General features: G+C 46.8%; 1 pseudogene; it reads right to left on the bottom strand.

Annotated features, from left to right (window-relative positions):
• Window positions 1-11607: 11607 nt before the first annotated feature.
• LOC126459734 (5S ribosomal RNA) lies at window positions 11608-11725 on the bottom strand (annotated as a pseudogene).
• Window positions 11726-12077: the final 352 nt, after the last annotated feature.

The following is a 12077-nucleotide window of genomic DNA, read 5'->3' on the forward strand; positions in this document are numbered from 1 at the left end:
TGGGAGGAGGGGAGAGGGACGGGGAGGAGAGGGAGGTGGCAGGTGGCAGATCCCTGTTGCGTAGTGGAGGCACCGGGAGAAGCAGCTGGTTCAGTGGTGGCGATGGTGGCTCGGCGCAACGTGATGCGTGCGGGAGATGCAGAAGACGACGCGACGGGGTCGGTGAGAGAGGGGAAGCCAACCACCTGAGGGGCGGCAGCAGAGGCGGCAACAGAGGCGTACGTGAGGGCGGGGGTAGTAGTGGGAGCTGTTGAGGGTGTGGAGGCTGGAGGAAGGGTGTAGAGGTGTGGGTATACAGCAGGGGAGGAGATAGGGGGGTGGGTAAGTGGAGGCAGGGAAGGGGAGGTGGAAGGAGGGAGGCCAGAGGCGGCACTCCAGGAAGTGACTGTGGGAGAGGGGGAGGGGGAGGTGTAGATGACGGCGGAGGTGGGAGTACTCATTGCAGACGAACGGCGACGGACAGACGGACGTGCAGCAGGCGGCGTCGGCGTCGGCGATGGGCAGCGGCGAACAGCAGGCGGCGTCGGCTGCGTCGGCGGCGGCGAACAGACGTACGAACAGCAGGCAGGCGGCGGCGGCGGCAGCGGTTGCGACGACGGCGATGGACAGCCAGCAGGCGGACGGACGGACGGACGAACAGCGACAGCAGCGGGCAGACAGACAGACAGACAGACAGACAGACACACACACACACACACACAAAATCTTCGAAGACGGAGATTCCACCCTGAGAGTAGCCCAGGCTTTGCAATCTGACGCTTTCGAAGGAGGGGATCCAACCCTCTAGATGTCACCGAAAGTGTTTTTTTTTTTTTACTTTATTGTTATTTTAAAACCTGTACACTCAGGTAGGCTGGCAGCGGCACATTACGCCGCTCTTCAGCCATAGCGTTTTACAAGAGTATAAAACATGGTGAATGACAAAGAACAAAGTGACGGGCAAAAGAGAGAGGTCACAGAGACATAAAAAACACGGAGTCGTTCACATGTGACGATAACAACACGGAAAACACGTCGGCACGGCGCACAAAACACTGATGAGTCCGATGGCACAAGTGAACGTAGGAGTGGGACGGCGGACACCAAAAACACTATACGACGTCACACACACGAGACACAAAAGGCGACGATCTCCGGCACGCGAATGTTCACTATACGTGTGCGAGTCCGGGGACCTGCCAAGAGAGGAGGAGGAGGAAGGGGAGTGGGAGAGCGAGAGGGGAGAGCAGAGATGCCACGGGCAGGGGAGATAGGGGGGAGGGAGGAAGGGGGAGAGGAAGCCCGGGGGAAGAGGGGGAAGGGAGGGGACAGGGAGACGGAAAAAGAAGGGAAGAGAAGAGAAGGGAGGGAGGGTGCTGAAAGGAAAGGACACGGGAAGTGGGGGGGCGGGGCAGGGTCAAAGTTGATAGGAGGGGTAGATGGAGGGGACGAGGACATCATCAGGGAGAGGGAGCTGGCGGAAGCCACCTTGGGAGAGGGTATGGAGGGTGGAGAGATGGAGACCGGGTGGGACGTGGGAATACAGGCGCGGCAGCGGGCGGGGGTGGGAGAGGATCGGGGAAAGGAGCGGGTGAGGAGGATCAAGTTTACGTGAGGTGTACAGGATACGTATCCTTTCAAGAAAAAGGAGGAGGTGGGGGAAGGGGATGAGATCATACAGGATCCGCGTGGGGGAGGGGAGACGGATGCGATAGGCAAGGCGGAGAGCATGGCGTTCAAGGATTTGGAGGGATTTATAAAAGGTAGGGGGGCGGAGATCCACGCTGGATGGGCGTAACAAAGGATAGGGCGGATGAGGGATTTATAGGTGTGGAGGATTGTGGAGGGGTCCAGACCCCACGTGCGGCCGGAAAGGAGCTTGAGGAGACGGAGTCGGGAACGTGCCTTGGCTTGGATTGTCTGGAGATGGGGAGTCCAGGAGAGGCGACGGTCGAGGGTGACGCCAAGGTACTTAAGGGTGGGAGTGAGGGCGATAGGACGGCCATAGACGGTTAGATAGAAATCAAGGAGGCGGAAGGAAGGGGTGGTTTTGCCTACAATGATCGCCTGGGTTTTGGAGGGATTGACCTTGAGCAACCACTGGTTGCACCAAGCGGTGAACCGGTCAAGATGGGATTGGAGAAGGCGTTGGGAGCGTTGCAGGGTGGGGGCAAGGGCGAGGAAGGCGGTGTCATCGGCAAACTGGAGGAGGTGGACGGGGGGCGACGGCGGCGGCGTGTCCGCCGTGTACAAAAGGTACAGAAGGGGGGAGAGGACGGAGCCTTGGGGCACACCGGCGGAGGGGAAAAAGGTGTAGGAATCGGTGTTATGGATGGTGACATAGGAAGGACGGCGGGAGAGAAAGGAACCGATCAGACGGACGTAGTTAATGGGAAGGGCAAAGGTTTGGAGCTTGAAGAGGAGACCGGAATGCCAGACGCGGTCATAAGCACGTTCGAGGTCAAGTGAGAGGAAGATGGCGGAGCGACGGGAATTAAGCTGTTCGGAAAGGAGATGAGTGAGGTGAAGGAGAAGATCGTCGGAAGAGAAGGATGGCCGAAAGCCACACTGGGTGACGGGAAGGAGGCGGTGCTGGCGGAGATGCTGGTGGATGCGGCGGGTGAGGATATATTCTAGGACCTTGCTGAAGACCGTAGAGTAATTCACAATATTGGTGCACGAGAAGAACTCAGCACTAAGTCCGGTGTATACAAAATTACTTGTAACGACTGCCCAAACTATTACATAGGGCAGACAGGTAGACCCATTAAAGTTAGGTATAAAGAACACAGGTTAGGTAAAAATGGGGAAAACGTATATAATTCCACCTTTGCTGAACATCTATGGCTCTTACAGCACACGCCAAGTGAACTGGACGACGTAGAGCTGCTTCATGAAGCTGATAAAGGTGACAAACTAGACTTGCTCGAAGAATTAGAGATTTTCAAGCATCTGTCTCTAAAAGATGGTTTTGTTCTTAATGAACAGGTGCAGCTTCGAAACAAAAATTTTTTAGACAGTTTCAAACCCCTCATTGCCTTAATGTAATATAGTCTGGCTGACTAGGAGTTATTTTCTTGCTTGTTGATGCCGGTGAAATACGCTTTTCCTGTCTTGTTGGGATCTACATATTGTGATGTTTGTTAATTATGAATTTCAATGTGTATGTGTGGTTAAATGACTACTATGTTTTATTCATACAGACAGATGGTTTCGTTTTATTATAACATTTTGGTTGTTTCGCTAGTATGTATTTCACTGCCTACGTTACGCGAGACTCTCGCGCATTACAGTAGTGCCCTCTCTCGTTAGATGTTCCAAGCGCAAGCTTTATCCGTTTGACACTAGGACACAGGTAAATTTGGTTCTATATTTCTAGTTTACATAAATGTCTTTAATTGGCGTGATACGCTTTATTTATTAAGACAAAGTTTGAATTAACACAACCTTTAATAATTTTTGATGCGCTTATGTATGTATTTATGGATTGTAATATGCGCGAGTCTGGCACATGCAAGTGCCCTCTCTCGGCGAAACAATCTACCTTAGTGCCTTCACACTCGTGTCTCAACAGTTCATAGGCGAAGTAACATTGTTAAACTGTTCGCTTTGATCCTGTGCCCATTACACATGTTGTACAAATGGAGATGATATTTTAATTACTGACGACGCCTTTTGGCATAATTGTTTTATTATTCTCCAGTGCATGATGTAATTTTAGTAAGTACTAAAGATTGTGTGCCTGTATTACTTTAGCAATTTCACCGTTATTTAAGCTTCTGTTTCTCACTTTCGTTGATATGGCATTTGTAATGAATGTGTCTTTCTATTCAGGAAGTTTTACTTCTGATGAAGGTATATTTATATGTACCGAAATCTTGGTCAAGAATTTTAATAAAAAAGTTCTATCCTGCAACTGTTTTTGGCTGCCATCCTTTATTGTGAAGAATTTTAACAGTTGCTGCTGCAGCCATGTTTAAAATCTTGAAATGATTGAAGCAATACATTTTGACACATGCAGTACTCCCAGAATAATACTTCCCAAAAGAGAATTTGTGGTATCGTAGTACCTTCTTCCCTTATTCGTCATCATACATCCAATGTGGTTTTTTAATAAAATAATTAAAACACAAAGGAATATAACGGCAGGCACAAGTAACATAACTGCACTAATCCAATATCTAGAGTCACGGTGATCTCATGTCAACACCTTTTCCGCAAGCTGTTCCACTCCGCTGTTTGAAACTTCACATTTCCGCTTCGATGAAGAGATTAACATACGATTATATTGAATCAAATAAATATTTAGCTTTTCACTAGACAATAACTCATTTATGATTCTTACAAATCAACTGGTAATAACTGTCCGCTACTCGGTATTGTTTTATCAGTGACTGAAAGCAAACTTAGTTTAGGATTTTTGCAATTAACGAAAAGAAATTTTCATGTTTAAATAACACACCTCTCCCATCCCGATCGTCTGTAAAAAGCAATTATGTTAGCGACATACCTGTGATATATGAGTTAGAGTGGAGAGTTTATGTCGATATGTTTCCTTCCGCTCAAGCTATAATATTCGATCTTGTATTCCCTCGTGCCAAACGATTTCGCCATTCCTACATCTCTCATGGGGCAGAGATATTCGAATTCTTCCGTGTAATGGAGCGAACAGCCGCGAGGTGGAGTGTGAAACGGCAGTGGAATTTAATATTCACCGGGGCTGCTGGAACCACTCGGCCGAGCTGAGGTGGTATTAAACTGTTACCCTGTAGCTAACATTGATAACTTCACATTCCACTGGGCTTCTGGCAAGGAATGCTCCAAGGAATGCGTTCTCGCACACATTCCATAACCTCAGATCCTGCTTTAGGCCAGCAACTAAAGTAATACAGCGGAGGTGTTGGGGATCGATTGCTTGCATAGGATAAAGTTTTACTGATGGACAAGCAGCTAGACAACGCACGTAGCCTTTTAAACGTGAGTCGAGAGAAAAAAAAACTTGTAATTATGTTGGAAAATTCGTTAGTAACCTTACATAGTTCGAAAAGCTGTTGTTAAAGTTGGTTGGTTGGTTGGTTTTGGGGAAGGAGACCAGACAGCGAGGTCATCGGTCTCATCGGATTAGGGAAGGACGGGGAAGGAAGTCGGCCGTGCCCTTTGAAAGGAACCATCTCGGCATTTGCCTGGAGCGATTTAGGGAAATCACGGAAAACCTAAATCAGGATGGCCGGACGCGGGATTGAACTGTCGTCCTCCCGAATGCGAGTCCAGTGTCTAACCACTGCGCCACCTCGCTCGGTTTGTTAAAGTTTATGGATGGTTTAAAATACTCGTCAAACTTTTTTATTGATGAAAGCTATCACTTGTAGAGAGGTCTCGTGAATTACGTTGTTTAGAATTTATATAATCGCTGGACAAAATAAACATTTCTGAAAACGAGGTACACTGCATCAGTTCAAACCTAACAATATAAGTATAAAACCATAAGGATCCCTCAAATTCAACATAAAATATAAGTAAAACAGGTTCAATATAATTAACAGAAGAACAATTTTCACAAAGTTTTATCAACGTGCAACTCCTGGAGGTTCTTGACATTCTCTTCACGATGGCATTGCCAGATAACTTTCCATCTCTGTTGAAGGTCTCTTTCAGAATTTACAGGCCTACAATTTCGTTTAGCTCATAAATAACCCACTTCACGTTTGGTACTATTTATCTCAGGTACAGTTACTTGAGAGAATTCATTCTAATAACTGTCCCCTTACTTTTTGTACTGAAAGTTATAGCTTATGATGTTGCTGTACTGTGATGAGACGGCGTTACTGGGTGCACACAACCTATAAATTCAAAATTTGACCAGCAGCCATGACACTACAGCAGAGTGCCTACTCTGATGGGTTATTCATTAAACGTTCACATGCGAAGCCACTATTTGTCACGTATAAAGCGTGCTGTTAGTTCTACATACTGTAGAACTCCACTACCTGCTTTTATTTATTGATCCAGTAACAAATTAAGACGCATAGTAATGTATTTACAATAATCTATCAACAAAAATGATATTGATTCCGCTTTAAATTAATTTTCTTAGCCCAGAACTTTGAAAATCCGTCGTCTCATAGCGAGAAGATCTTTCATTTTGCATGCGGTGGAACACAGACTTCTGCAATATGTCCCACACTGACCTCTGGAAAACTGCATAAAGTTATTATTAGGAGATTATTCAACGTAGTAAATGATGTAGAACGGAAATAATTTGAATATGCAGGTAATTGTGACTTCCAAGTACGGAACTACCGTTTATTTATAATCAAATGTAAACCAAACTGTGGAGAAAGAAAAGAATGCCGAAAATGAAACGATAACATACAGTTCGTGTTTTGTAGCGGATCAAAGAAATTTAGTATCAGTCGTAACAATCATGAAAGTCTGAATTCGTAGACTGTTGGTAAGCACCCAACTCAAACCAAACGTAGTACTGCATTTTATACCGCAACAGTCAACTACACACTGCTCACTACAAAAATGCTAACACTGGTGACACTTTAAATGTTGAATGCGTGCGTTTCGTTGTCTTTGAAGCGGGTAGTCATTTTAAGAAGAGAGTAAAAGGAACCTTGTCGATTTCGGCTTGTTTCATTAACTCTTTGCAGTATGTGTGTACAGGTGTTTGAGTGATTTCCTCGTCGCTTAGCTACGTGGTAAATATAGATTTGGTTGCTTGGCTGCACTAACTATTTTGAGGGAAGAACAGTAATCTTGTGCAGGGCGTTTGCGGCAGCGTCTGGATAGCAAAACAGCCGCGTCTTACGTCGTGGTTCGCTAAGAGCTGGCTAGGAACGGCCTTCTGCCGGGCTGGAAAGCCCTACTAATTCGTCAGGATACAGACCGAGGACCTGCGCGGCGTCGTCACGCAGTAACGCTGTTGAAATGTTTACGCTTCCCGGCTGGTAGCTGGCGACACTTCCGCGTAGCTGAGTAAGTCATAACTTCCAAAAAATTGTTGCTCTCGCGTTCCCTTACTTCTTTTGTCGTGTAACAGCTGGACGGTAGGGAACTGCATAGAGCACAGAGCCGCAGAGCACAGATCACTTGCAAGTGAATCTGCGTTACTATATTTATTTTTCACAGTTACTGTAATGACAGCATTTCACTTTTATTCGTAAACGAGGCACAACCTGTATAACTGGAGCATGAAAAGGGCCGCGTAGTGTGAAGGAGATATCACTGAGCATCTAGCTGGGCTACAACCTTTTCCTGCTCGAATCTGAAAATTTTGTATAAATAAATGCAAAAGCTTCACTCTAATACCGATATATCTTTCTTTGCGTGAGTATTCATTTCTTCGTGTGATAAATCACACGCCCTGAATTGAGAACTTGTTTCCTGAGCTTATGCCAGCTATTAGGGAAAGTCTTGGTACTGCATGTGCAATGTCTGTAATATTGAGAAAGAGTGCAGGCTCATAGGCAATTACTGCTGTCAGTTTCCCATCACTACCCCGTGTTCACTATGTACAATTGTAAGAAAAACCACAGAGTAAGGAAAGTTTCTAGAATGAAAGAACAGACACCATATCCACATAAGTACATAGTTCTGGCAATACCGGCCATGACTTCTTCTCCCGTGCGGATGCACACATATTCCCTGAACTCTTACGGGACTTGGTAAGAATGCCTTCCACGAGTAATGAGTGTCTTGGGGTGGGACACTACGAATGTAGTGTGTGGACATACAAGGTGAGAATGTGGGTCTCGCGGGAGGCGTGGGCGAGATAGTCCCTGCAGTCGCACTGTTCTCTGTACATTCGGCGGCTCGGATGGATAGAGCATCTGCCATGTAAGCAGGCGATCCTGCGTTCGAGTCCCGGCCAGGGCACACATTTTCGCCAGTCCCCGTTGATATATATCAACGCCCGTCAGCAGCTGAAGGTATTAAAAAATAATTCTAATTTCACTGTGCTTAACTTTCACCAGACCAGCAGAATTTATGTGCCTAACCTATTTCTCCGCTATACATTTTCTTTCAGGAGTGCTAGTTCCGCAAAGTACGCAGGAGAACTTTTGTGAAGTTGGGAACGTTGGAGAGAAGTGTCAAGCTGTGACGGTGGGTCGTCATTCGTGCTTGGGTTGCTCGTTCTGTACAGCACCTGCCCACAAGATGAAAAGGTTCCATGTCCCAGTTCGGCATACAGTTTTAATCTGCTAGGGTGTTGCAGTGCAAATATCGTATTTCAAATTATGTTTATCAGGCTTTTAACCCACACAATGTTCCAAACTATAACTGTAGAATTAATGCTCGGAATTTCGAGGAAATTATATTAATTGTAGGGTTTATCTTTGTAAGACAAATCTAGCAGGAGACTCAAATGTTAAAACGACTACTTTTTTTGGTTATACATGAGATGATCTATGACTATTTACTTGTTTGTCTGTTTATTGGAGAAAACTTTTCTACTAACACAACAGTAGGTACCTACACATGGAATCACATTTGTGTGAATCTTTACAATCTATTTCATTTTTTCTTTTTTCTGTTAAGGAATATTGCACTAAATTGAAGTCTCTGTCATACTATTTTTTTACAATGAAATGAGTACCCCTAGCTGCATACAGGCGTTGATATAAATCAACGGGGACAGTTGAAAACGTGTGCCCCAGCAGGGACCCGAACTTCGGATCTCCTGCTTACATGGCAGACGCTCTATCCACCTGAGCGACAGAGGAGACACAGAGGATGATGCGACAGCAGGGACTTATCTCTGGCACGCCTCCCGTGAGACCCACATTCCCAACATATTGTCCCGCACTATATTCATAGTGCCCCTGCCCATTATACTCATTACTCGCGGCGTTTTGCCGGTTCCCATAAGAGTTCTGGCACTGCACTGCACGGAAAAAGATGGTCAAATGGCCGGTAAGACTTATATATATATACTACTGGCCATTAAAATTGCTACACCAAGAAGAAATGCAGATGACGGGTATTCATTGGACAGATATATTATACTAGAACTGACATGTGATTACATTTTCACGAAATTTGGGTGCATAGATCCTGACAAATCAGCACCCAGAACAACCACCTCTGGCCGTAATAACGGCCTTGATACGCCTGGGCATTGAGTCAAACAGAGCTTGGATGGCGTGTACAGGTACAGCTGCCCATGCAGCTTCAACACGATACCACAGTTCATCAAGAGTAATGACTGGCGTATTGTGACGAGCCACTTGCTTGGCCACGACTGACCAGACGTTTTCAGTTGGTGAGAGATCTGGAGAATGTGCTGTCCAGGGCAGCAGTCGAACATTTTCTGTATCCGGAAAGGGCCGTACAGGACCTGCAACATGCGGTCGTGCATTATCCTGCTGAAATGCAGGGTGACGCAGGGATCGAATGAAGGGTAGAGCCAAGGGTCGTAACACATATGAAATGTAACGTCCACTGTTCAAAGTGCCGTCACTGCGAACAAGAGGTGACCGAGACGTGTAACCAATGGCACCCCATACCATCATGCCGGGTGATACGCCAGTATGTCGATGACGAATACACGCTTCCAATGTGCGTTCACCGCGATGTCGCCAAACACGGGTGTGTCCGTCATGATGCTGTAAGCAGAACCTGGATTCACCCGAAAAAAAAATGACGTTTTGCCATTCGTGCAGTCAGGTTCGTCGTTGAGTATACCATCGCAGGCGCTCCTGACTGTGATGCAGCGTCAAGGGTAACAGCAGCCACGGCTCCGAGCTGATAGTCCATGCTGCTGCAAACGTTGTTGAACTGTCCGTGCAGACGGTTGTTGTCTTGCAAACGTCCCCATTTGTTGACTCAGGGATCGAGACGTGGCTGCACGATCCGTTACAGCCATGCGGATAAGATGCCTGTCATCTCGACCTCTAGTGATAAGAGGCCGTTGGGATAAAGCACTACGTTCCGTATTACCCTCCTGAACCCACCGATTCCACATTCTGCTAACAGTCATTGGATCTCGACCAACGTGAGCAGCAATGTCGCGATACGAAAAACCGCAATTGCGATAGGCTACAATCCGACCTTTAGCGAAGTCGGAAACGTGATGGTACGCATTTCTCCTCCTTACACGAGGCATCACAACAACGTTTCACCGGGCAACGCCGGTCAACTGCAGTTTGTGTATGAGAAATCGGTTGGAAACTTTCCTCATGCCAGTACGTTGTAGGTGTCGCCACCGGCACCAACCTTGTGTGAATGCTGCGGAAAGCTAATCATTTGCATATCACACCGTCTTCTTCCTGTCGGTGAAATTTCGTGTCTGTAGCACGTCATCTTCGTGGTGTAGCAATTTTAATGGCCAGTAGTATATATACTATTTTTTCTCATCTTAACTTGTTTTTACATGGTATCCCAGAAATGTTGCGACGGTCATCGAGGGGCTCTAGGGGGTGTCTTGAGGAACGACGTCAGGATACTGTATCCTGTATCATTGTCCAACGACGCTTCAGAGCGTCGAAGTTATAGACGGCGGCACCTGCCACTAGGCCATCCCTTTGGCAGCAAACGTGACTTTGTGTCTGAAGGACCACATGTGGAACGTCTCTCGACGTTGTTTGTTCTTCAGTGATCGCGACTGATTGCCACGATCAGCAGTAGAGAAGATGGGGGCAACTGCTGTGCACATAGGCATCGTCTTCTATGAATGCTCTGTTGCCTTGGGGGGTGACTGTTTTGAACACGGATCTGCAGTTTACTTTTATCCCGTATACCTAAAAATATTGGAAACTTACGTCCAAAACTGTTATCCACCGAGGCAATCATTGCATTCGCAGCAAATAAGGCCTTGCTACGCAACAGCTCGTTCATATTTTCCACTGGCAATCGTGGCTATCAGTCGCGATCACTCAACAACAAATAACACTTCAAGAGGTTCCATCTACGGGCTCTCGACGTACAAAGTCACGTTTGCTGCCGAAGGAATGGTCTAGCGGCAGGCGCTAGCGTCTACAACCTCTACGCTCAGTAGCGTCGTTGGATGACGATTCCGTACATGGGTTCCTGTCCTCAATTTGTTCGTCAACAGACCCTCTACAACGCCTCAATCTTTGTCACAAAATTTATGGGACACGTTGTATAAGAGGCGATCAAAACTTTTCCATTCGAACGCTGTACAAACCAGAATCGGTATGCCAGTCACATAAAATCATCGTGAACAATGAGATGATCATCGATTTGACGCACAAGGTTGAAAATACCACTTTGGTAAAACATCATGTCCTGCTGCATAAAGTAGTTCGTATCTACCTGCTGCACATCTTCGTCCCACAGGCATTGTCGACCATTCAAGGCTGTTTCTAAGGGAATGAAGGCGTGATATACGCTTGGGGAGAGAACAGGGTTATTGGGTGGGTGATCGAGTGCCTCTCACTTGAGTTGACGTAGCTTCTTCGTTACGATATTTGCAATATAGCACTCCGTCTTCAGGCCCATCGGACCGCCGTATCATCCTCAGCTGAGGATGCAGATAGGAGGGGCATGTGGTCAGCACACCGCTCTCCCGGTCGTTATGATGTTTTTCTTTGACCAGAGCCGCTACTGTTCGGTCGAGTAGCTCGTCAGTTGGCATCACGAGGCTGGGTGCACCCCGAAAAATGGCAACAGCGCATGGCGGCCCGGATGGTCACCCATCCAAACGCCGGCCACGCCCGACAGCGCTTAACTTCGGTGATCTGACGGGAACCGGTGTATCCACTGCGGCAAGGCCGTTGCCCGTTTGCAGTATAGGGACGTGCGTTATCATGAAGCAGGAGCACTCCTTGTCATGCACAACTTCACAATGGTGGTTCTCAACAGAGATGTTGCTCCATACATATTCCTCATTCTCCGATAGATGTCTGGCGGCGTTTGTACTTCGACAGGCAAGAAAAGAATATCAGGACGTTGATAATAAGGTCGCCCACATTAACCACCCGCAAGTCGCAAACACACAAATGCCACACTAATCCCTTGCCTACCTGATGGTGCATATAAACCCGAATCGGTGTCGCAGTACGTTGCATATAGTTGCATACAGTTAGTTCAACATACATTCTCAATAAAGAGTGAGAACTTAGTTGCATGTC

The sequence above is a fragment of the Schistocerca serialis genome, chromosome 2 (assembly GCF_023864345.2).
Source record: "Schistocerca serialis cubense isolate TAMUIC-IGC-003099 chromosome 2, iqSchSeri2.2, whole genome shotgun sequence".
Taxonomy (NCBI): domain Eukaryota; kingdom Metazoa; phylum Arthropoda; class Insecta; order Orthoptera; family Acrididae; genus Schistocerca; species Schistocerca serialis.